The 25,052-nt window shown below is 45.4% G+C and overlaps 1 long non-coding RNA gene across 1 annotated transcript in view; it reads right to left on the bottom strand.

Annotated features, from left to right (window-relative positions):
- Nucleotides 1-24,489, bottom strand: part of LOC143934837 (uncharacterized) — a 47,255-nt gene extending 22,766 nt beyond the window's left edge. The window contains exon 1 of the long non-coding RNA XR_013263381.1: nt 24,335-24,489. This is a non-coding gene — a long non-coding RNA (uncharacterized LOC143934837). The remainder of the gene's footprint in view (nt 1-24,334) is intronic.
- Nucleotides 24,490-25,052: the final 563 nt, after the last annotated feature.

The raw sequence follows: 25,052 nt of genomic DNA, 5'->3' as shown, positions 1-25,052 counted from the left end.
CCAGCAATCTCATTATATATCTCAGAGAGGCTTCTCCTCTTTCGAGAAGGGTGACAACCGCATTCTGGACCTTCGTTACCTTTTCTGTTGGTAAGAATACCTTCTGTGCCTGCGAGTCTAACAGGTAGCCTAGGTATAGCTTGGACTGAGATGGAGTCAGTGAGGACTTCTCCTGACTGACCATCCAGCCCAAGGTCTCCAGAGTTTCCAACACGATGTCTCTGTCTATTACTGCTTGCCTCTGATCCACACTGTAGATCAGCAAGTCGTCCAGGTAGGGTATTAACCCTATCCCCTGCAGGTGTAGGTATGCCACTACTTCGGCTAACACCTTTGTGAATATCCTTGGACTTGCCGCCAGCCCAAAGGGAAGAGCCCTGAACTGCCAGTGTTGTATCCTCTGCTGTATGCAAACTGCGAAGCGTAGGTACTTCTGGTGTTCGGGAGCAATGGGTACGTGTAGATAAGCGTCTTTTAGGTCCAGGGTGACCATAAAGACTCCTCTCTGCAGATGCTTTCTTACTGAGTAAATACTCTCCATCCTGAACTTCTTGTGAAGCAGGTAACGGTTGAGTCTTCTCAAATTTATCAACCGAAATTTTCCTGAGGGTTTTGGAACCACAAATACGTGCGAGTAAAAACCCTGGGTAAGCTGATTGGTTGGTACTGGAGTAATAACCCTTTGCTCTGCTAGCTCCTTTAGATTTTTCAGTAACCCTTCTGCCTTGGTTGGGTCCCTGGGAGGAAAAGTAACCAGAAATTCCTGTGGGGGATGGGTCTGAAATTCCAGTCTGTACCCCACTTCTAAAAGGTTTAGAATGTATGGACTCTGCGTAATCCTTTCCCACTGTGGAAGGAATTCGCTGAGTCTTGCGCCTACCTTTACGGTGGCGTCATTTACCTTCTTTCTGAGAGGCTCCGGAGCTGGAGAAAAGAATTGCACTTTTTTCTTTTCCTTTCCCCAAGTTCCATTTCCTCCTTGGTTCAGTTTTCCCCTTATGATGGGTCTTTGAATAGGGGCCTCGAAAAAATTTCTTACCCCTTTCTTTCTTGGGCCTTACAGGAAATTTCTTGCCCTTCTCCGTAGATCGGGACAAAACCTGATCTAGGCCTGAACCAAACAGCAAGGAACCCTCAAAGGGGATGCCGCATAGGCGAGACTTGGAAGTAAAATCCCCATACCAGGTCTTGACCCATAGAGCTCTCCTGGAAGAGTTCAAAAGTGCTGCTGCTTTAGCTGTGGTCCTAACAGTTTCTACAGCTGCATCTGCCACATATGCTACTGCTCGACTGATTACTTCCAGCGAGTCTACAATCTCTTTAGCCTCCCTACTGCGGGAAACATGATCCATTAATTTGCCCAGCCAGGTGTCAGCATTTCTGGCTACACAGGCGGAAGCTAGGGCAGGCGCCATTGCTGCCGCATTCGCCTCCCAGGCTCTTTTGAGTAAAGTTTCCGACTTTCTATCCATCTGATCCTGGATATTTCCGGAATCTTCAAAGGACAAATCGGACCTCTTAGATACTTGCGCTAAGGCTGCATCCAGGCGAGGAGCTTTAAAAAAATTTTCCTCCTCCTCATCTTTAAAGGGACACCTCCTTTTCCAAGCTTTCAGTTTGAGAAGCTTGCGTTCAGGTTCCTTCCATTCTCTAAGGATTATCTCCTTCAGAGACTGGTGGATGGGAAAGGTCTTGGTCTGTAACCTTCCTAAACCTCTATATACTCTATCTTGAGCTGAGACTTGAGCAGAGGGAACCTGAATATCTTCTGAGGCGTAAATGGCTTTTAATAAACCCTCCATGTCCTCACTCGGGAACAAAAATCCCCCAAGCTTAGCCTCCCCCTGGCTATCTTGGTCTGAATCTTCCTCTCCAGAACTACAATCTGGTACTTGGCCTTCCTCCACTTCAGATAATAGGGAGACTTGGCCCTGGGAACTTTCCGCATAAGATGTGGAAAGGTTTTCCTGTAACTGAGGAGTCTCTCTCTCTGACGGTACTTCCTGCAAACCCTTCACAAGGGTGGACTGAAAAGTTTGAAGGGTAGCCAACATTTCTGCTTGTAAGGCCCTACATTCCTTCACGACCTGAGCGGTCTCCCTGCCTGCGAGCTTGATGATACATCGATCGCAGAAAGGTTTGGAGTGGTCTTGTGCTAACTTAGCGTTACAGTAACCACAACGCCTGGACTTTGAAGTAACCTTCCCCTTAGACCTAGCAGCTGACCCCTGGGCAGAGCTTTCGGTCCCTGGGAATAGTCAAAAAATAGACAATTTAGCTACACAAGTCCTAAAAGGGGCACAGGAGCTCTACCCCGAGAACCCTGCCCCTAAATAAAGTTGGATCACTCACCCCCAGTGGCGACCTCAACGACTGTCTGCTCAGACGGACCTTCCTCTTCCATGGCGATTTGCTGCCCTGCAGGATCGCTGGATCAGGTCTCGAGCATCCCCTTGTTGTCTTTTCCAAGTGTCAGGAAAGCGTCTTGCAGGACGAGGAGACTGGGTGTATTACAGCACACCCGTTCTGTTTGAAAAAACGCGCCGATCGGCGCCATCTTTAAGGAGGTCCGTCGCCCGGAAATGACGCACGGCCTCTTCCGGTCCTGCGCACTGAGGCTGGAACGCACGCCGGTGCGTCCAGCCATCTCAACTTCCGGAACTCGATCCCCGGAAGTGACGCCCTTGGACTTCCGGACATGCGCTGTGGCGTTGGAACGCACGCCATCCGCGTCCGCATAAGGAAAGGCATCACCTCACCACTCCACCAACGAATGTGCAGGTAGGCCAATACAACAGGGGAATAGCCTACTGGGACAACTCCCCTGTCCCACGAGGCTCATACAAGGCTCCCTAAGGAGACCTTGAGTGAGGAATACCCCCCCAAGATTTCTCCTGGGGGTATACAAGGGAGCACCACAGACCCTGTCTGTTCAAGTCCCTAAAAAAAAAGAACCTCACGAGAAAAACACGGGGTCCCAGACCCCAAGGAAAAAACTTTTAGAAAGAAACTTGGTTTCGCTGTCATCCTGTGGGAAACACAATCAAGAACTGAAGGTCTGAGGGAGGGGTGGGGACTTTTAAACTCGTTGTTGATTGTGTTTCCTGTCAGGTGGACCAGTCATCTCAGGTGTGCCGTCCTGGAAGATGACTGGAGAAAACTTTTTTTTCCACGTCTCTGATAGAAGGAACCCTTCCTTGTCAGTCTTTTTCAATAGCACACTAGGCTTCACTATAAGTTCTTCAGTGGGAAACAGAACATCCATCCGGAAAACAGGTCAGGGCGTCAGGCCAGCCTAATCCATAAAGCAAACAAACAGAGGCAGCAATCCTCTTCCTGCAGTCCATCTCTGTTACCTGTGAGCTGAATACTCCACATCAGTTCCTGCACAGGTAATACTGCAGACTGCCAATTCGTTTAAGGTTACCGTCGGCTTCTCTGACAGCAACAGAGTGTCTCTTGATGCACTATCTTGGGAGACATAGCAGTAGCCCAGACCCCACTCCTGAGCTGTTCCCTGTTGCACCTTCCTGAGGCTTGCCATTCCCAGGGAGAACACAGGCTTTGGGTGACCTCACTACCCATTGCCTGTAGCCATAAGCTCTGGTCAGGGTAGTAGAGGGTCTGTTTAGGAACTTCTGCCTCACACTGCCTTGGGCCTGCATGGATCCTTTAGTTCCTTCAGATGAGTCTGGCACATCCGACACCTCAGACAACAATTCCACAGTCTCGTGAGAGTTTCCCCACTCCCACTCCTCCTCCGAGCTACTACAGGATGATCACTCTATAAATTCTTCACCCAAGGGAACACATTCTTCCTGTAGTCTGGGCAACCCACCAGTCTATAGCCCCACCACTGCCGCTCCCTACTGGCTCACCTTCAGACTAACTGCCTTCAAGCACTGGCTCCTTCCAAGTGGGGTGGGGTTGACAGGGTGTACGTCCACAGCTGGCATTTCAGGGACAGCATCTGGCTCCTGCTGGACTATACTTACAGGTACCAGCTCCCTTACTGGGTTGGAGGCCAAAGCAGATTTCCAGCTTTCTTCCCCCGATGTTGCTTGCTTTCACAGGGGAGTCACCAGCCTCAAACTTAACCCTGCCTTTAGCAGTCACTTAAAGGCCTACTCCAGCCTTCTAGGACCTCCACGGCTGTTCCTGGCAGAGACCTGATCACAGATACACGCTGTAGATGAGCGACTCCTGCTCGCTATGCATCAGCTTGGTGAGTGACTCAACGCAGTGCCCACCCCGGATCCAGTTTGGGCACACAGTTGCAAATAGGCAGCACATAAGTCTGTCTCTCTGGCTTTAACCCTCACAGTGGTCCTGAAACAAAGCACAGTCCTCTGGCTCCATGAACTCTGGTTGCTAGGAGCAATTGTTGTGGAGGTTGTCATGGGCAATATCCCAGACGAAGCCCCCAAATGTAGCGTACCCCCTAAGGAGCTGCAACTGGGCTTTCCCACCCTGGACAGCCAGGCACGCTAAATTTTCACAGGCACTCTTGAGATAAACAATCGTCCATGACTTTGTTTTTGTTATTTATTGAGGGTAATAACTTGGATAGGGATGGGAGGTTATAGGATGACCATTTGATGCCCAACAACTACAAGGATAACTCTTGCTATATTCAGTCTCTATATACAGCTCCACTTCTTCCTCCAGCACTCACTTGCTTAATACCCACTGGAACACTGTGAATATCTGACAGTCACTCAGTAAAATTAAAACAATGACCCATTACAGGCAGGAACCTGAAGCCCCTTACTTGTATAGTAGAATTTTCAGTGTCTAGCTTGCATCACTCCCGTGGCTACTGATCCCAGCATAACCTCTTCAGGCACTGCCAACCTGTCTGGCATTTCACTAGCCCTCCAGGCCAACTTCTCCCCATAGTCCTCCAGATTGACACTCACCAGCCCATCTGGCTGACTCTCAGGAGATCTCCCAGACAAGCTGACCTCCCCCTGCTGTCCTCGCTCCTTGCTCTGGTGAGTCCAGGAAGGGCTTCCTCCATGTGTTTTGGCAGGATGCTTCCAGCACACAAGCCCCAGGCTTGCTGTCACCCCCCCGTCCGAGTAGGGGGCACCCACAAGGGCCACCGACAGCCTCCTCAGTACTCCATCTCCATCTTCCACCTGACTGCCCATCCTGGCATAACTCATGCCTATTTATGAGGTGGTCTGCCCCCTGTCAGCTCTTTACTGGGGATTGACGGAGGTCCTCAAATATTCCAAGCAGCTCCTCTTAGTATACACCCAGTATGACTGGAACATTCTCCAATACCCCAGAAGACAGGGGGAAGCACCAGAGGCTGCTAGGATGACTCCGCAAAGCCCTGAGTCACAGCAAAATAACAAATTTTCCTAAACTAATAGCTATAACAACCTAGCACACTAGAGACTGTTACCCTAATGTCTTAATTTACCTCCAGTCTATCAGCCTCCAGCTTCTCTGGGCCAACATCTGTCTGCATCTGAGCCCTGTGAGAAGGGAGAGAGAAAGCAGTGCTACTGCTTTTGGGCACAGTGGATGGAGATCGGCATTGCACAAGTATACACGGTGGCCTGAGGAGGGGTGGGTGATACCTGAATCCCTCCTAATATATATTAAAAATTATTATTACTCCAAAAACAACAAAAAAAGCAAAAAATATACAATGACCCCGCACAGATCTGAACCTCCTATATGGCATACTGTAGGTACCTAAAATTGGGCACAGACATATCAATCATATCAACCATGTCATATATATAATTTTTCCATTGAGATAAAAACAAAAATCAGTTGAATCAGCAAAGCTCTATTCTATTTAAGGTATAGGATGAAGGTAGTCTTTAAAAAAAAAAAAAACAGTAAACAATAATGATAAAAGCATTCTACCATTAACCCCAATGGCCAGGGTCACAGTGGTGCTATTCATCTCCACTGCACATTACCTGTTTCATAAATTCATCCGCAATTAGCTAAAAGTATCCTGACCAATAACATTTTTCACATCATGTTAGATTTATGTGACATTCTAAGTATATGGTATGTACAGAGTTCAATTAATTCTCAGATCTTTTTCACTGATAAATTGATATAGAACACACAGAAGTGCCAGAAGTGCACATAGGTATATTTATTAACTACAATGTCTCATTTTGTTGATCTCTACTCTTAAGCTCTACAAATATTCCAACTTGATGGTGTAAGGAGTAGTGTTTGCCTTGTTGCATTGGGTCCTTGGTTTGAGCTCCATATGGGACACTGTATGGAGTTTGTATGTTTTGTTATCTTGTCTGTAACCGAATATCTGTTGTGCACACTGAATATCTCTGGTCCTTCAATCTAGTTGTGCATTCATAAAAACATCATTGCAAATTTATTTTAAATCTGGTTTAGTACAATAACCCGAAATCTGAATTTGCTCATCTTTCTAAAACACTCCACTGCTCCGATACTGGACTGCAAAGGAAGGGCCAGCATTACGAGCTGTAAGCTTTCACAAAGGGAGGAGAAGACCAGCTTGCAACCTTTCATTCAGAAATTAGAAATTCGTGTTTGATGGAATTGAATTTTGTGTTTTGACTTGAATGTTGCCCAGAACTTATAAAAGTGGGGAATTGTGGTATTAACAATCTTAATTTCCTATTATAAAACGTGAAACCCTGTGGAACATTAGAGACCTTCTAAGAGGTTCATCTAAAAATATGTTTATGTGGGTTAATAGTAGGAATGAGCACGCGGTTTGAGTTGAACGTAAGTTTGACTCGAACATCGGGTGTTCGTTTGTTCTAAAACTAACTGAACATATGGGGCATTTGTGGGAAATTCGAGCGCCACAGAACGCCCCATAATGCACTGTGAGATTGCAGTGCATTGCTGTATGATGATTGGCCAAAGCATGCACCTGACCTGCATGCTGTGGCCAATCATGGCTCAGGGGGACTAAGTCCACGGCCCACGCTACATAAGACTGCTTACATAGTGGCTCTGTATAAAGTGTAGACGGAGATAGTTTGAGCTAGATTAGGCAGGCAGGTTAGTTAGTGGCAGTGTATTTCTCTCGTTCCCCACCCTTCTTCCCTATCCTTCCCAGTCCAACAAAGAAGGGGAGGGCGGGATCAATACCAAAAAAAGTCTTATCTGCTTTTGCTCCCACCTCCCCATGAGAGATTCCAATTGACCTAGCTGGTAGTGCTCCTATATACCTTGCTCTTAAACGTTAGACAGTTTAGGGCTATGCCCTACAATAACCCTATATGAAGGATAGCATAGTGGGTATAGCTACCCAACGCTAAATGGGCAGGATAACTCCCCTGAATATTAAGGTATATATAGGCATTAGGCGGAGTTCTTTTCGTATGCCATATTTTGTTACACTTTCTGTTTGTACTGATATTTTTACGCTATCCATGAAACCATTTACTGTATTGTATGTGAAAACTTTAATAAAATATGTATGAAGCAAAAAAAAAAAAAAAAGAGAGAAACGTAAAATCAGGGTAGCTAAAAAACATTATGAGAGACACATAGCAGAAAAGTGTAAAAGAAACCCAAAGACATTTTTTAGATATATTGTCAGTAAAAAGAAAAATTGGAGCACATTACACACATGAAAGATGAAGCTGGTTACAGATGACACAAAGAAGGCAACTGTACTAAAATAACTTCTTCTCCACAGTTTTTATGCAGGAAAAAGAAGGGTTTTCTGACAATGACTAGTGTTAGGGACACAACACATGACATACCCTCATGGCTAACAGAAGCCAGAGTTAAGGAAAGACTTAATAAATTTAACACAAATAAGTCACCGGAACCGGATGGCTTACACCAGAGGGTCCTCAGAGAACTCAGTCAAGTTGTAGCAAGGCCATTATTCCCGATCTTTGTGGACAGCATAATGACAGGATTGGTACCAGCTCATCCGAGAAAAGCCAATGCGGTACCAATATTCAAAAAAAGGCAGAGACTTATTCTGGAATTTACAGGCCAGTCAGCCTAACATCAATAGTGGGTAAATTATTGGAGGGGATGATTAGGGACTATATCCAGAGATTTACTGAGGAAAAGAATATCATTGGTGGTAATCACCATGGGTTTATGAAAGGATGTTGCTGCCAGACCAATCTTCTAACATTCTACGAGGAAGTGAGCCACCATCTAGATAGGGGGAGGCCTGTGGATGTGGTGTATCTGGAGTTTGCGAAGGCATTTGATTCAGTCCCCCATAAAAACGCTTAGTTTAAAAGCTGAGATCTGCAGGTATGGACCATAGGATTTGTGTTTGCGTAAAAAACTGGTTACAGGGAAGGGTCCAAAAAAAAAGGTGGTGAAAAACAACATGTATTCAGGTACCCCAGGGTTCTGTCTTGGGACCAATTCTATTAAATTTGTTGATAAATGATATAGAGTATGGGATAAATTGCTCAGTCTCAGTTTTTGCGGATGACACAAAGATAAGCAGAGTAATAAACTCATACCAGGATAAAGAAATTTAGCAGAATGATCTGAATAAAATAAAAGCGCGGGCAAACAAATGGCAAATGAGGTTTAAATGCGGAGAAATGTAAAGTAATGCACTTGGGGGCAAAAAACAAATGCTAAATATTCACTAGGTGGAGAACCTCTGGGAGAATCAAGGATGGAAAAAATCTAAGGGTGCTAATAGATAACAGATTGAGCAATAGCATGCAGTGTCAAGCTGCAGCTACCAAAGGAGGCAGAATATTAGCATTAAAAAAAAAAAAAAAAAAACCCTGGCCAGGTCACATCTGGAGTATTCTGTCCAGTTCTGGTCACTAGTCCTCCGAAGGGATGTGCTGGACCCAGAGAGAGTCCAAAGCAGGGCAACAAAACTAATAAGGGGACTGGAAGACCTCAATTACGAGGAACAAACTGCAAATACTAAATGTATTCTCGCTGGAGAAGAGACGCTGGAGAGGGGACATGATAGCGATCTCCCAATACCTCGTTGGGACTCCCGGCATAGGAAATAAACTATTCAGACCTAGGGAGTGTAAAGCCTCGTACACACAATTGGATTGTTGGCCAACAGAGCATCAGACCTTTGTCGGAAGGGCATGTGCCAGGAACTTGTCTTGCATACTAACAGCACACAATTGTCGGCCAAAAAACAGGAAAATAGTGACGTACCACGTGGAATTTCAGCTCTTGAGCGCCACACTTTGGGCACCTTCTGCTAATGTCGTGTTTGGTGAGCATTGATCCTGAGCATACGTGTTTTTACGTTGGATTTCTGTGTGACAGACTTGTGTACAGACAATACAAAACTTACACAGGCTGAATTGGATGGACTATTGTCTTTTTTTTTTTTTTTATTGCCTTACCTACTATGTACTAAAAGCTTAAAGAAGCTGTTAACGAGCCTAAACGATAGTGTTTGAGCATTCATTCATGCCAGTGGCCATAATAAATTTACAATATGGGAGGTGGAGAACTGAGCTGCTGATAAAGCAGACTTAAAGGGCTTAAGTGCTTCTGCTTTAAACTTTAAGGATGAATTGTTCTACAATTTCTTCAGCTACAGAGGACAGTGAAGGACTAGCTGAAAGCCTCATGCATACAGGATATTTATTTAACTCTCCTAGAAGCCAGCAGCGTTTTTTGCAGAAAAAATGCCTGCCGCTTATAAAAAAAAGTGTCCAAAGCTTTTAGAAGTGTCAAGCTCTTGAGTGTTAATTTATTTCATTGGCCGGAATAAATTATTTATGCACCCCTTTTTGATGCATGGGGATGGCATTAGGAATTAATCTCACCCCCACACATCTGATAAACAGCATTGCATTTTGGCTGTGGCTGTGGGAACGCACATGATTTATACGCATTTCTGCGTATAAATATAATACATATATAATATAAAAGTATAATAGTGTAAACCATTCATTCTGATCATTCTGTATAGTACTTAGACTAGACATTTTTGGTGTATAGTTGCAAATTGTTTAATCTTGTGTACAAATAAAGCTTTTTTTTTTTTTAACTAAACTGTTTCAAAAAAATTCTATCTTGGCTGTCCAAGTTAGAGTCCCATGAGAGACACTCCTACTGCATTTAGCTTATAGGGACAGAGCAGCCTCCGATTCATGAGACACCCACCTCAATTTTATGTAATCTTTTTTTCACCATGTCATATCTATTTATTTATTTTTAAAGGGAGGCAATTGACCCTGTATAAAAAAAAAAAAAAAAAGAGTCCCAATGAGCCAATGAAATCTAATTTCAAAATTGGGAACTTGAAGCTAAAAAACAAATATCAAAGTAAAGAAAATGGGAAAAAACAAACAAACAAAAAACAAACCACATATTTCCTTGCAAGTGGTTGGGAGGTAAAGGAGTAGACATGTTTTTTTTTTTTTAGGTGACAAAATTTAAGAATTTCATCTTAGGCTGCACCTATGTACAGAGGGACATGCCTTAACCACTTGCTTACTGGGCACTTAAACCCCCCTCAGTCCCAGACCAATTTTCAGCTTTCAGCGCTGATGCACTTTGAATGACAATTGCGCGGGCATACAACACTGTACCCAAATGAAATTTTTATCATTTTTTTCCCACAAATAGAGCTTTCTTTTGGTGGTATTTAGTTACAGCTCGGAGTTTTATTTTTTGCTAAACAAACAAAAAAAGATGCAAAAAAATAAAAAATAAAAAATCATGTTTTAATAGTTTGTTATAAAATTTTGCAAACGGGTCATTTTTCTCCTTCATTGAAGTGCGCTGATTAGGCGGCACTGATGGCTGCATTGGTGGGCACTGATGGGCTGCATTGGTGGGCACTGATGGGCTGCATTGGTGGGCACTGATAGGCATAGTTAAGGCGGCACTAATAGGCACAGATAAGGCGGCACCGATGGGCACAGATAAGGCGGCACCGATGGGCACAGATGGGCACAGATAAGATGGCATGGATGGGTGGCACGGATAAGTGGCACGGATGGGTGGCACGGATGGGCACTGATAGGTACCACTGATAGATGGGACTGATGGGCACTGATAGGTGGCTCTGATAGGTGGCTCTGATAGGTGGCACTGCTGGGCACTGATGGGCGGCACTGCTGGGCACTGATGGGCGGCACTGCTGGGCACTGATGGGCGGCACTGGGTCGCAGCACCTTTGAGGCAGATTGTGGGCACTGTGGGTGGCACTGTTGGTGGCACTGCTGGATGGCACTGTGGGTGGCACTGTAGGTGGCACTGTGGGCACTATGGGCACTGATGGGGGGCACTGATGGGGGGCACTTACTTTTATTCAGGATGGCACGGCGGTGGGCAGGTGGGCACTGGCAGGGGGCAGGTGGTCAGCTGTATTGCTGGCCGTGATCGGGACTGATGTCCCGATCACGGCCGCCGGTGATCGGCTTTTTTTTTCTCTCCTCACGCTGTCAGCGCGAGGAGGAATAATAGCCGATTACCGGCTCCGTTCTATCACATGATCAGCTGTCATTGGCTGACAGCTGATCACGTGATAAGGGGTCGGGATCGACCCCTTGCACGGATCGGTGATCAGGCGAGTCTCACGGACTCGCCGATCACAGAGCGCGCCGCGCGCGCCCCTCAGGGGGCGCGCAGGCCGCTCGTATCCGGGACGACGTCAATAGACGTAGTCCCGGAAATGTAGGTCCGCGCTGATGCCGTCATTTGGCAATAGCGCGGATCTGTAGTGGTTAATGAACTCTCCCAGCTCTGAATGAGTAACCAGACCCACCCAGATTCTTTTTTTTTTTAAACTGGCAACAAAATGTATATACAGTATCTCACAAAAGTGAGTACACCCCTCACATTTTTGTAAATATTTTAATATATCTTTTCATGTGACAACACTGAAGAAATGACACTTTGCTACAATGTAAAGTAGTGAGTGTACAGCTTGTATAACAGTGTAAATTTCTGCCCCCTCAAAATAACTCAACACACAGCCATTAATGTCTAAACCGCCAGCAACAAAAGTGAGTACACCCCTAAGTAAAAATGTCCAAATTGGGCCCAAAGTATCAATATTTTGTGTGGCCACCATTATTTTCCAGCACTGCCTTAACCCTCTCGGACATGGAGTTCACCAGAGCTTCACAGGTTGCCACTGGAGTCCTCTTCCCCTCCTCCATGATGACATCACGGAGCTGGTGGATGTTAGAGACCTTGCCCTCCTCCACCTTCTGTTTGAGGATGCCCTACAGATGCTCAATAGGGTTTAGGTCTGAAGACATGCTTGGCCAGTTCATCACATTTACCCTCAGCTTTTTTTTACCAAGGCAGTGGTTGTCTTGGAGGTGTGCTTGGGGTTGTTATGTTGGAATACTGCCCTGCGGCCTAGGCTCTAATGGGAGGAGATCATGCTCTGCTTCAGTATGTCACAGTACATGTTGGCATTTATGGTTCCCTCAATGAACTGTAGCTCCCCAGTGCCAGCGGCACTCAGGCACCACCAGGCCATGACATTCCCACCGCCATGCTTGACTGTAGGCAAGACCCTCTTGTCTTTGTACTCATCTGGTTGCTGCCACGCTTGAAACCATCTGAACCAAATAAGTTTATGTTGGTCCCAGCAGATCACAGAACATGGTTCCAGTAATCCATGTCCTTAGTCTGCTTGTCTTCAGTAAATTGTTTGTGGACTTTCTTGTGCATCAACCTTTAGAAGAGGCTTCCTTCTGGGATGACAGCCATGCAGACCAATTTGATGCAGTGTGCGGCGTATGGTCTGAGCACTGACAGGCTGACCCCCCACCCCTTAAAACTCTTCAGTAATGCTGGCAGCACTCATATGTCTATTTCCTAAAGACAACCTCTGGATATGACGCTAAGCACGTGCACTCAACTTCTTTGGTCGACCATGGCGAGGCCTGTTCTGAGTGGAACCTGTCCAGTTAAACCGCTGTATGGTCTTGACCACCATGCTGCAGCTCAGTTTCAGGGTCTTGGCAATCTTCTTATAGCCTAGGCCAGTGATGGCGAACCTTGGCACCCCAGATGTTTTGGAACTACATTTCCCATGATGCTCATGCACTCTGCAGTGTAGTCGAGCATCATGGGAAATGTAGTTCCAAAACATCTGGGGTGCTGAGGTTCGCCATCACTGGCCTAGGCCATCTTTATGTAGAGCAACAATTCTTGTTTTCAGATCCTTAGAGTTTTTTCCCATGAGGTGCCATGTTGAACTTCCAGTAACCAGTATGAGAGAGTGATAATACTAAATTTAACATACCTGAGACCTTGTAACACTAACGAGTCACATGACACTGGGGAGGCAAAATGGCTAATTGGGCCCAATTTGGACATTTTCACTTAGGAGTGTACTCACGTTTGTTGCCAGCGGTTTAGACATTAATGGCTGTGTGTTGAGTTATTTTGAGGGGACAGCAGATTTACACTGTTATACAAGCTGTACACCCACTACTTTATATTGTAGCAATGTGTCATTTCTTCAGTGTTGTCACATGAAAAGATAGAATAAAATATTAACGTTTGTGAGATACTGCATACACATTTCTCTGCCCTACAATAATGGCAACATCTATACTTGTAGATGGCATTGCCCAGTATTTTTGACGCCCTTCTAATTGGGTTACTGTATTTCCCAAAAATTTGCACAGAACTTAAGATGTATTATAGGCATCCCCTGTAATTTGTTGAAATACCCATAATTAGTAAAACATTCATCAGAAATACATGTCAGAAGCAAAACAATAGATGCCTATGCACACTGACCTTTATGTATTGTCCCATTAAAGTCGATATCCACACTCAGCCACCTACTCCTTAATCACCCCTCCATTCTCATCTGATGGGCTCACTGGCAGTATATTTTGCTTCATTTACTTTTTATACTTACCTGTCTCAGAAGATTTCAGATTGGTCACATGATACGTTAGGTCTTCTTCCTCTTCAGTCATGTCCTGGTGGTGGGCGGTCTTTTGATGATGCAGATGGCAGCGCTTTCATACTGATGTAGCGCTGCTCACTATATCAATATACTGTGAATGAAAGGGGAGGTCCCACGATGCCTTGAATTCAAAGCATGTCCTTGGTCTTCTGGGAACCTTGACAAAAAAAGATGTCCTAGGGGGTATGTAGCACCAGACTGAAGGTAAGTATTGCAGCCTGGGCTCGTTTTTATTGTAAGTTTCTGCTAAGGAATAATTTTAAGCAAAAATTGTCTTTAACCTCTTCCCGACCACCACACACAGATCTACTGCTGCGCGGTGGCCGCTCTGTGCTGGATCACATATCTGGTACGTGATCAGAGCTTCCGGATAGGGCTGGCATGTGCACCGCCACAGATGTACTGTGAATTGTTACTGCTCAAGCCAGTCAGCAGGTCCTAGCCAATGACTGATTGCTGGGACCAGTTGATCGACTCAGTATTTCACGGAAGAGAGCTCTCTACACTAACAGGCGATCAGAGAAAAAAAAACAACAACGCTTATTAAAAGCGGCACACATTACACATTGTTAGGCAAACAGTTAACCCCTTGATCGCCCTAGATGTTAACCCCATTAGTAAGGTGACAGTGTATAATATTTGCACTGATCACTGTATTAGTATCATTATTGATGTCAGTGTCAGTTAGTTAGTGTTCCTCCAAACCAGTGGCAGTTAGTGTCAGATTGGCGGCCACACTATCACAGTCCCACTATAAGTCTCTGATCACTGCGATTACTAGTATCAAAAAAAAAAAAAAAAAAAAAGGATAAAAATACGAATTGCAGTATATATCCCATAACTTGTAGATGCTATAAAACTTTCATGAAACCAAATATACATTTATCGGGATTTTTTTTTTTTTTTTTTTTTTTTACCAAAGACAAGTAATAGAATACATTTTGGCCCGAATTTATGAATAAATTTAAATTTGTTTATTGGATATGTTTTATAGCAGAAATTAAAAAATGTTTTGTTTGTTCAAAATTTTTGCTAGTTTTTTTGTTTGTATAATGAAAAATAAAAAACCCAGTGGTAATAAAATAGCAACAAAAGAAAGCTGCATTTGTAGGAAAAAAATTACATCAATTTTGTTTGTGTACAGCGTTGCATGACGTGCAATTACCAGTATTACTAGTAAAATAGAGCAGTGCCAAATAGCAAAAAATGGCCTTCATAAAGGGGGTATAATCTTCCAGAGGTCAAGTGGTTAAACTAATAAAGGGCCTATGTACTGAACAAAGCCCAGGCCCAAAGTACAATTAATTCTCCACTGTCTAGGGAGGATGGTTTTCTTTTTTTTCCTACATAAAAATGTAAGTTTTGGAGGTTCTATACACTAATACTGCAGTCTGTGGGTTAAGAATCCATATTTTTCTTGGACCCCCTAACTGGCACATTTCCGATGAATTGAACCAGGAAGAATTTAGTTTGCTTCAAAACATTTTTATTTTTTTTTTAAATGAGGGGAGTCTCTGTAACTGCTAGAATTTTTTTTTTTAACATATACCTAAACAGACCCTCACAGATCTCTTTTGGGGTTGCAGAAGCCAAACACTACAAGGTATTTCATATTTACAAGCCTATGGCTCAGGTAAAATTTTACCAACATCATAAATTTATCTGCAAGACATATTTCTTAAGCGCTTTTTTGCTCTGCTAAGGTTATCGTCTTCTAGATTTGTGGTCTTTGCAAAGGTGGCATTTGATAGATTAATGGCTTGCACTAAAACCTTGCATTTTCTCTTCGCTCATTTTTGTTTATGTCTAAGATTTTGTTTTTCACGGCAAGAGCAATAAAACGTTTGCTGATATCATGAATCTGCCAATCAGCAAATATAACAGCGGGTAAATGACCAGTTTCTACATGCTTGGTCTGAAAAGGCGGCATTCTGCAGAAGAAATATATATAAAAAAAAATGTTTATACGTTTTTCTATAATGTTATAAAAAGAAAGTTTATAGAAATACAGGGAACATCAGCGAGTCGAAAGCATGACGCACAAATAGTGCCAATTTTGTTCTAGGATGAGTAATCCAAACAATCTCCCTCTACAGTTCAACTTTACAGCAGATATTTATGCTGAGTCTTAAACAGGTTTTCCCCATTTTGATATAAAAGACTCTAAAAGACTCCTCATTGGACACAAACAAATCAGCAACTTCAGCATTTTGTTTGCAAATGCAGCTACAAGATTGATGGAATGGTTACAAACACTTGACTTAAAAAAAGCATGAGCCCACCCAGTTGTGCGACAAAAATGAATTAATATTCGCTATTGTCTTCTGGATTTTTCTCCTAGCCATAATTAGTATAGACGTGTTTCGGGCTCACCGTGATCTTATGCTCTTGTACGATGAGGGCGCGGTTGAGGACATTGATGCTTCATCCGCCCCCCCCAAAATGATATAATTCTGAATTCAAGTCGGGTTATGCCTCGTACACACGATCAAACAATCCGGTGGAAATGTCAGGCGGACTCAAGTCCGCCGGACAATCCGCCCGTGTGTAGGCTCCGGCGGACTTTTTTTACCCAAAAGTCCGGCGGACTAAGAAAGTAGTTTTGCACACCAATCTGTCTGCCGGACTCGCATTTCGGCGGACAGTACGGCCGTGTGTGTGCGCCAGTCCGCCAGTCCGCCAGTCCGCCGTACTTTTATAATGAACGGACTCGCCCACACACGCGGAGGAAAGTCCGCTCATTTTGAACGCGTCTCCAGGTAGCCAGGACCAGCGAAGGAGGCGGATCCCGGCCCCCCACCCTATGTGAATGAGTATGGGGTACAATGTACCCCTACCCATTCACCTGTGAAGAAAAATAAATAAATAGTAAAACACAACACACAAGGGTTAAAATAATGTCCCCGCCCATTATGATGTCACAGTCCCAGCATCCTCTGGGACTGCGACATCATAATGGGCGGGGACATCATCCGGTAATGCCCCTATACAAGTCGCCGCATGTCCTGTCATAGTGACCGGAGACAGCGACGAGGCAACATCTCCAGAAGAGAAGAACAGAAGACGGCGACAGCGGCGACAGAAGACCGGGCCACCGCTTGTAAAAGAGCTAGAAGAAGGCACGGTGGCCCGGCAAGAAGAACTGAGGAGGGGGACTAGACCCCCGAAGAGGGGGGAGAAGACCCCCGAAGTCGGAAGAAGAGGGCGGTGGCGAAGAAAAAAGCCGGGCTCTTCCGCAAGTAAAAGAGCTAGCAGAAGATAGTGGAGGAGTCCGGCGAGAAGACCCCCGAAGACGGAAGAAGACCCCCGGAGCTGTGCAATAAATTATTTTAACCCTTGTGTGTTGTGTTTTTTTTTTTTTTACTCATTAACATAGGGTGGGGGCCGGGATCCGGGGGCCCCCTTATTAAAGGGGGCTCACGGTTTCCGATAAGCCCCCCGCCCGCAGACCCCGACAACCAACGGCCAGGGTTGTCAGGAAGAGGCCTTTGTCCTCATCAACATGGGGACAAGGTGCTTTGGGGTGGGGGGGGGCGCCCGGTATGGCTCAGGCGGGGGGGGGGGCGCTCGCTCGTCCCCACCCCCTTTTCCTGGCCGGCCGGGTAGCGTGCTCGGATAAGAGTCTGATATGGACCTAGGGGGGGGGGGGACCCCCCCACGCCATTTTTTCAGTGTAGAGATTCCCCTTTAAGTCCATACCAGGTGACGGGGTCAGCGACGCCTCCTTCGCTGGTCCCGGATACCTGGAGACACGCTCAAAATGAGCGGACTTTCCTCCGCGTGTGTGGGCGAGTCCGTTAATTTCAAAAGTCCGGCGGACTTAGTCCACCGTAAAAGTACCGTGTGTGGGCAGGTAGCTCGTTCAGAAAGTCCGGCGGACAGTCCGGCGGAAAGTCCGCCAGACCGAGTCCTCCGGATAGTCTGCTACGTGTGTATGCGGCATTAGACTTCCTGGTCATTCGACGACCAGGCAATTCCGCCTAGGCTCCTGCAGATTCTCCGACCTCTTGACCTGTCCCGCGGTATGGGCATTCTTACATCCTGCCATCAGGGATCTCAAACAACAACATTAGCACGATATCCCATCTAATCTTACTCTTAACCAGACCAAAGCACTTTATAAAAACGCCCTGATTTGGTCATCAAATAATCGGATATGGGAGGAAATATTGTCTTAATGACGCTTAGTCAATACCAATCAACGTGCTTAAATATCTTGAACAACACTAACTGGTATCAACCTATGTCTCCTACCCTTATCCATACCTTTGCCTCCGAACTCCTTGATCTCTGCACTGGGGCTTTCTTCGAGGGCCTCATTGACAGAGATACCCTGGGAGTTCCTGGTCCCCAAATTCCCTCGCACTCCCACCTTCTATTCCCTCCCCAAAACCCATAGGAATACCCAAAACTCTTCCGGTAGACCTATTGTCTCTGGAATTGGTTCATTGACTGACAATGCTAGTAAGTATGTAGATGCGTCTTTAAAGCCTCATGTTTGTAGCCTTCCATTTTTTTATCCACGATACCAAAGACCAAACACCTCCTAAAACATCTTGAGGAGACCTAGATCCTTCTGGACTCCCTGCTCGTGGCGATCGATATCAAGGTTCTTTACTTGAGTATCCCCCACAAGCAGGGGGTCCTGATGACTGGCTCCTTCTTAATAGAACAGGGATGGACTTCTTTGCCACTTAATCGTTTCATTTAACGAATACTTCACTTTATTCTGGCCAAGAATTATTTTACTTTCAATGACCAAATGTAATTACAAACTCAGTGCGTAGCCATGGGGACTTTGTGTGCCCTGTCTTATGCAAATCGATATTTAGGCTGGGTTCACACTGAAGCGATGCGGGAACGCCGCGAATCCGCGGCGGGTTCCTGCATCGCATGCCTCCCACCGGCAGTTCACACTGCCCTATGCGGACTGCTGGGAGTGTCAGTGAAACCTTAATGACACCCCCAGATCAGTTCGCATATCGCAGTGCGATCTGCAAACTCGGACAGGAATCGGATCGCATGGTGTGAACACCAATGCGATCCGATTCTGCTGCGGACAAAAAAAAAGGGTCCTGTACGAGTTTGGAGCGGGTGCGATGCGAATTCAGCCATACTATCTTTATGGCTGAACTCGCATCGCACAGAGATCTGATGTGATTTGCACTGCAGTGCGGTGCGAATCACATCCGGGTCTCCCAGCCGCAGCAGTGTGAACCCAGCCTTAGGTGGATGGGAGAGAGACATCACTTCAAAAATCAATATACAGAACTCCTTGAACATGTATTACTATGGTACAGGTATATTGATAACCTGTTTATAGTCTGGACGGGCACCAGAGATAAACTTTTAGAGTTTGTTACAATTTAATTGTTGAACAATTTCAATCTTAAATTTACCTTCACCTTTGACAATGTGCAGATCCCCTTCCTGCATCTGTACATTGTCAAACAACCTGATGGTACACTAAATACCAATCTTTACCGCAAGCCCCAGTCCACTGGTGAGGAATATCCCCTATGTGCAGTATTTGCGCCTACAGAGAAATTGTACACTGGAGACTGATTTTTAGGATTCAAGCGAATTCCCTACAGGATCGCTTGCTACTTCAAGGCTATTCATGTACTAATTTGAGGAAAGCATTTATTAAAACGTTAGCCCATTCCAGAATTTTTGCTCCCTTATTCTGTGTCACACATTTTTACGTCCCTCATATTTACCTACTCTTACCTACTCTTATTCCAACTATCCTTTAGGTCCTTTCCACCTCCCCAATTTTCCTTTTCCCCCTCCTCCCCCCCCTTGCCAACCCCCACCCCTTCTTTCCTCACCCCAATTTGAGAATTGCTTCAACAGCAGATACTTTTTTGGGGAACCCTGAGCTTTTCCTTTTTGAAATATAATTTCTTCCAAAATTGTTGTTTAACGTGCACTGTATGTCATTTTTATAAAAAAAAAATTTTTTTATAGTACTTACATTGCTTGTTATTAGTACAGAGACAGTCCATCCATTTTTGAGTCAGCAACTCTCCCATCTCTCCATTCCCATCTCTTTTCTCTATATATCAACTTGGATGATGGTACTTTGTTACTTTTGAATTAAAAGATTTCCTACATGAGCCTATACTCTCAATTTAATATCCCAGCCAATAAGGAAGCAGGCCTTACGACTTAATAAGCCAAGAGGAGAAGCAATCGTATTGGCCGCCGAGGGAAGCCGCTAAGGTGGAAGCCACCGTGAAGCCAGAGGCGCAAGGTGAGGCTGTCGAGGAGACGCAGGAAGGAGCTGAAGCTGCTAGATGGGGTAAATGCAGTGCTGATGGGGTGAAAGAAGGAGCAAGTAAGCGGTCAATGGACCGACCGCTCCATTGGCCAAAATATACCGCACCAGCCGCCATTGACCCTCACCTTACTAAAGGTGCCTGTACACTTTGTACTGCACAATTAAAAAAAAAAAAAAGTCCGCCATACAGGCCCCATCAAGTCACCAGGGGGCTTGAGCTTGCATCACTGATCATTTGGAAAAAAACTGACAGCCTGGTTGTACACAAAATGATCAATAGGGGGGCAAACTTCTAGAAAAAAAAAAAAAATCTTTAAAGCTGCAGGTAAACATGGAAGTACCAAACATTTCATACAATGTCTTTAGGAGCTGTCTGCCACCCAGCTTCCACAGGTAGATCCTCAGTGAAGGAGGTAAAAGATCCTTCTCCAAACCAGGACTTCAGGACAATGCTCCATCAATAATCTTCTCCAGACCCTCCGTTCAGCACCTGCTGAGGTCCAGATTGCAATCCACAACTCAGTAAAGCAGCAGCCCCAGGAGAACTGGAACCCTCCCTTGAAGAGGAAGGAACCCTCTGGAAAGGCCTACATTTTTCACCTCCCCAGCCACGTTCTAGGTGCCCCAATTTTAGGGACTGGCTGGGGCATGATAAATATTAATACTGGACATGTGACACCCCCTACCTTATATTCTGGAAGCTTAACCCAGAAGCAGGTGAGAGAAATTAAAGCACCCAGCTAGGAAACCTGGACCATACAAAAACAATAGCATTACTGATCCACTGAAGCCAAAAACAAAATTTATCCTAGCAGACTAACTAGATGAGGGCGCTACAACAGTCAGTCTGACATGCTATAGAATGTCAAAGAAATATGCAGCACGGTAGAACAAATAATATTTGTTCCTTTTAATCGCCTGTGAAGGGCCTTTCTAGGAAACACAAAGCTACATAGTAAGCAAGTTTGAAAAAAGACACAAGTCCATCAAGTCCAATCTATGTGTGTGATTATATGTCAGTATTACATTGTATATCCCTGTATGTTGTGGTTGGGAGTAAAAGTGGGAGCAAACCTTTTTCATTTATTCTTTGGTCAGACCACCTGCTGTACACACGGGCCAAATGTCGGACGGTTTCTATTGAGCCGGCTGATGCTGCGATTTGACCTTGTATGTACTAGGCTTAAGTCTCATTCACATGGGTGGCAGCCCTTGCTGCCCCTCTGAAAAGGGATCCCATTTCGGAGGGTGGTTGACACGCGGCTGGGAGACTATATATCACAGCCTGTTTCAAACACTGAAATGACAGACCCACGCACGCAGTTGCAGGGTGGTTGCAGCATGGCCCTATCACAAAGCAAGGTCCATAAAGACATAGATGAGCGAGTTTCTGGTGGAGGAACTTGACTGGTCTGCACAGTCCTGACCTTAACCCAACAGAACACCTTTGGGATGAATTAGAGCGGAGACTGCGAGCCAGGCCTTCTCTCCAACATCAGTGTCTGATCTCACAAATGCGCTTCTGGAAGAATGGTCAAACATTCCCATAGGCACACTCCTAAACTTTGTGGACAGCCTTCCCAGAAGATTTGAAGCTGTTATAGCTGCAAAGGGTGGGCCAACTCCATATTGAACCCTACGGACTAAGACTGGGATGCCATTAAAGCAGGTGTCCCAATACTTTTGAATATAGATCACACACACACACACACACACACACACACACACACACACACACACACACACACACACACACACACACACACACACACACACACACACACACACACACACACACACACACACACACACACACACACACACACACTGAATATAAAATTAGATAGATAGATACATCTATCTACCCACACACAAAAATATATTTCTAAACACATGTGCATCCCAATGAGTGTCAGAGTGTGAATGCATTTATTACATTTTTGAAAAGGGTGGAAATGTATCAATTTTGCTGTACAGTAAGGCAATGGTTTATCACCCACTACTACAAATGTGCCCTGAATGAATGGCACCACATTCACCCACTGACATAACACACTGACAAATTGAAGTGTTACATTACCACATGACACAACCACACATTACCTCAACACATAAATCTAACTGGGCCCTTTAATAATACAGCCACAGAAAAAACCCTGATTTTTTTTGTATGTCCAGGTCGCATTTTTACTGCTTGCCCACAGCCTATCGATTGCACTCAAAATTGTTAAAATAGGGAGTGGATGGAAGTGCACACACTGCAGTGTTAGCATTGCCTTGCGTTGCTGAAAGGCAAAAACAACACCGCTTGCCAAGTTCGATAGACTTTGGTGCTTTGCAAGCGCCTACAATCCCTTCTACTGAATTGCACCACAAGGGCGCTGTAAATGCACATATGGTGGTTTGCAGCATGTTTAACCACTTGTTGCCCGCTCACAGTAGTTATTGTGCAAGTGGGCAGCACAGTCAGGCACTGCAGGTACCTGTACATTGCGGTGTGCTTCCTGGTTTGGTGGCGTAATATGCGTGTGCACCTCGCTGACCCATTCTGAGATTGGACACAGAACAAGACAGTGGCGTCGCTAGGGGGTGGCTATGGAGGCTTTAGCCCCGAATCTGGAGTCATAAGCCCTGAATCTCTTACCGCAGTGGTCCCTGCCTAACCAGTGGGCCGTGGCCTCTCTGCAGTCAGGCTGCATGAGAGAAGCAAGCGAACAGAGATGACATCATCTCTCTCCGGTCCGCCCCGCATCATCACTCTTCCACCCTCTCAGCGCGGGCCTCTTCAACGTTGAAGGAGTAGCAGGGAGCAGCAAGATGACGACATCTCTCACTACCCGCCCCACATCACCGTTCTCCTGCCCTGACTCTAAATGGACCAGTGCTGCCATTTACCATCAAGTGACAATCTGCAAATAGTGGCAAGCCATCATACACATCTGGTGGCAGGTGACCTGACAAATGACAATCCACATCTGGTGCCAGGCAACAGTGGCAAGTAAGAAGCTGCACCTGGTCTCAAGCAACAGTGGCAAGAGATGTGACAAGTGACACACTCGGGGCTCCCACTGATTCTCCATTATGGTGAGTTGAACCACTTCATTATATATTATAAATACTGTGCTTTAAGCACCCCAACACCATATCAACCATGGTGCCATGATGATTGAAGCGACAACACCAGCCATCGCCCGCAAAAAAATGCTTCCCACCCGTGTACCTCCCCGGGCCTCCAAAAAGGTTGGTAACCCCTTGATTGTCCCTTAATGTCAACCCCTTTCTATCCACAGTCATTAGTACAGTGTACAATCACTGTATTAGACCCTTTTCACATCACACCGCCCATAGCGTAGGCTATAAAACTGCACCATTTTTAGCGGCGTTTTACAGCTGGATTTGTGGCGCATTTCGGCCGCTAGTGGGGCGCTTTTACCCCCGCTAGCAGCCGAGAAAGGGTTAAAACCGCCAGCAATATGCCGCAATAGCGGCGTTTTGCCGGCAGTATTACAGCGCTGCCCCATTGATTTCAATGGGGAGCAGTGGTAAACACACCGCTTCAAAGAAGCTGCGCTGGCAGGACTTTTCCCTGACGTCCTGCCAGCGCACCGCTGTAGTGTGAAAGCCCTCGGCTCGGGCTTTCACACTACAGACAATGGTCCAGCTTTTTTAGGGCGGATTGCAGGCGCTATTTCTAACGCTATAGCGCCTGCAAAACACCCTGGTGTGAAAGGGCTCTAAGTGTCACTTACGACGTCAATGTCAATGTCAGTTAGTGACCCTTCCAGCCAGCGTCTGTTAGCACCAGATTTCCCACCACAATATTACAGTCCAACTATAGGTCGCTGATCACTGCCATTAAAGGTATAACTTCTATTCCAGTATATATACACCATTGTTTGTAGATTCTATGTCTTTCAAACAAATCAATTAATATACACTTATTGGGATTTTTTTTTACCAATACATGTAGCTTTAAACATTTTGGCCTAAAATTTATGACGAAATTAAATTTTATTGGATATGTTTTATAAAAGAATGTAGAAAATATTGTGGCGTTTAAAAAAAAAAAATTTCTATATAGCAAAAAATAACAACCCAACAGTGGTGAAATACCACCAAAAGAAAGCTAAGTAGCACGGTTTCGAATAGCAAAAAATTACCTGGTTACGAAGGGGGTAAAATCTTCCGGAGGTCAGGTGGATAAGACCTTGTTGCAAAGCAAACGTGATCATTTCCCATGTCAGTCTTGTAAAAAAAAAAACTCACAGGGCATTTGAGGAGTGCTTCGTTGCAAGAGGCAGCTGGCTCCCACAGCCAATAGAGCCCACTTGTAATTGCTCATGCACCGCATGTGATCGGCCCTGGACACAGGGAGTCTGCATGAGTGATCACACTGATTTCAATGGGGCTGCTAATTGCGGGAACCCCCCTTGGGATTTTTGCATATAATCGGACTGCGAGTCCATTCACAAGTGTGATTGCACCCTAAAACCCCTTTCAGACCCCTGAAAACAGGCAGTTTTCAGGCGATATTTCTAGTGCTAAAATGCCTGAAAACTGCCTGTTTTCAGGGGTCTGAAAGGGGCTCCCATTCATTTCAGTGTGTCTTTTCACACTGGGGTGGTGCGCTTGCGGGACATTAGGAAAAGTCCTGCAAGGAGCATCTTTGGGGCGGTTTGGAAGCGCTGTATACAATGCTCCCAAAATGCCCCTGCTTATTAAAACAAATGGCCATGGCGCTTCAGAAGCACCGCAACGCGGGCGCTTTTAACCCCTTTGGCCGCTAGCAGGGGTTAAAAGCACCCCTCTAGCGTTCAAAAAGTGCCGCTTAACTACATGCCACTTGCTTCTCCCTGTGGCCACTAGGGTCCCGCAGCT

The sequence above is a fragment of the Lithobates pipiens genome, unplaced genomic scaffold, assembly GCF_037356315.1.
Source record: "Lithobates pipiens isolate NorthernLeopardFrog02 unplaced genomic scaffold, aLitPip1_a1.2 Scaffold_28, whole genome shotgun sequence".
NCBI lineage: Eukaryota > Metazoa > Chordata > Amphibia > Anura > Ranidae > Lithobates > Lithobates pipiens.
The sequence above is the reverse complement of the archived record's forward strand: the minus strand, read 5'-3'. Positions and strand labels throughout refer to the sequence as shown.